Source organism: Hipposideros armiger, unplaced genomic scaffold, assembly GCF_001890085.2.
Source record: "Hipposideros armiger isolate ML-2016 unplaced genomic scaffold, ASM189008v1 scaffold_1302, whole genome shotgun sequence".
In the NCBI taxonomy this organism is placed as follows: domain Eukaryota; kingdom Metazoa; phylum Chordata; class Mammalia; order Chiroptera; family Hipposideridae; genus Hipposideros; species Hipposideros armiger.
In genome coordinates, this window is record NW_017732652.1 from 242,363 (window position 1) to 244,273 (window position 1,911).

Below are 1,911 nucleotides of genomic sequence, written 5' to 3' on the forward strand. Positions count from 1 at the left end.
GCGTCACTGGCCCTCATATGTGGGATCCGAACCGGGGCCCTCTGGCGTCCCAAGCCAGTTCTTAACCATCGCACCACTCGGCCGGCCCTGGTCTGTCAATTCTTAACTCTTATTCTTAAACTATTCACTTTTTAAATTATTGTTTGTATAGTTGTAAAATTTACTGCCTTGCTAGCTGTTTTCTACTCATTTCACTTCATCTGTTTCTTTTTTTATTTTTCTGCCTTCTCGTTTTATTGAGCATTTAAAAATTATTTTATTTCCTCTACTTATTATTTATACTTCTTTAAAAACTTTTTTAGTCATTGCTACAGGGTTTGCAATGTACATTTTGAAAAATCTGCCTTCAAATAATATGTCACTTCATGTGTAATGAAATATATAAAAGTATGACCTCGATTCCCAGTTCTTGTTCCATTGTTGTCACACAGTTCACTTTTATATATGCAGTAAACATGCAATACATTGTTACTATTAATACTTTAAATACTTACTTGCTTTAAACTTCATCTGGTATGTTGAAAAGTGTAAAGGGGGTATGAAACGACAAAAGAAAAAAAACCAAACTGAAGAAACCCAGGTAACTGAAGACTTATAAGAGGTTTTGGAAAGATATTTGTTATAGAATACCCATGCTGATGACTTAGAAGCTATAACTATAGACTACATGTAGGTAGCCAAGAGGGACTCAGGAGTGATCGAGACATTCACAGCTTCTCTGGAGTCTGGATGCTGAGAGTCTGGCCTTCAATTCTTGGTGACCTGGGCTCCTTTTATGGCTAAAAGAAAGAGTGCAGGAGATAGGTGATTCTGAAGTGGAGAAGATTCCAGAGTCAAAAGGATCAGGGTTCTCTGAATACTTGAAAGTACTCTTCCTCGCAGTTTTACCGTTATTGGTGTCATGGTGTAGACCTACAGAATGCCTGTTGACAGGTCATCCCATTTTGGGTAACTCATTTAGCACGACACACTTTCAGTCCTTGCTTCTTCACCCCTTGTCAATCTCTGGCTTTTAATTGAAATGTTTAGTCCATTCATACTTGATATTATTGATATAGCTAAGTTTAAATCTATCAACATTTAAATTGGCCCTTTCTGCCTACCTCAAGAAACAAGAGAAATCTCAAACAATATAATCTTACACTTAAAGGAATGAGGAAAAGAACAACAAAACCCAAAGTGAGTAGAAGGAAGGAAATAATAAAGATCAGAGTGGAAATAAATGAAATAGTCTTAAAAAACAATAGAAAAGATCAATGAAACAAAAGACCTGGTTCTTTGAAAAGATAAAATTGATAACCTTTTAGCCAGATTGATCAAGAACAAGAGGACCCAAATAAAATTAGAAATGGAAGGGAAGAAGTGACAACGGACACTACAGAAATACAGCATTATAAGAAATTAGTATGAATAATTATATGCTAATAAATTGGACAACCCGGGAGAAATGGATAAATTCCTAGACATACAATCTTCCAAGATTCAATCAAGAAGAAACAAAATCTGAACAGATGATAACAACTAATGAAATTAAATCAATAATAAAAAAAGTTCCAACAAACAAAAGTTCTGGACCAGATGGCTTCATAGGTGAATTTTAGCAAAGATTTAAAGAAGTAACATCTATCCTCAAACTATTTCAAGAAATTCCAGAGGAGGGAATTCTCCTAAGCTGATTATACGAGGTCAGCATTACCCTGATTCCAAAACCAAAGACATTACAAAAAGTAAGAAATTTATATGCCAACATCACTGATGAACATAGATGCAAAAATCCTCAATAAAATATTAGCAAGCCAAATTCAGCAGTACATTATAAAGATTATACACCATGATCAAGTGGGATTTATTCCTGGGATGAAAAGTTGGTTTGATATCTGCAAATCAACATGATACACCACATAAACAAAG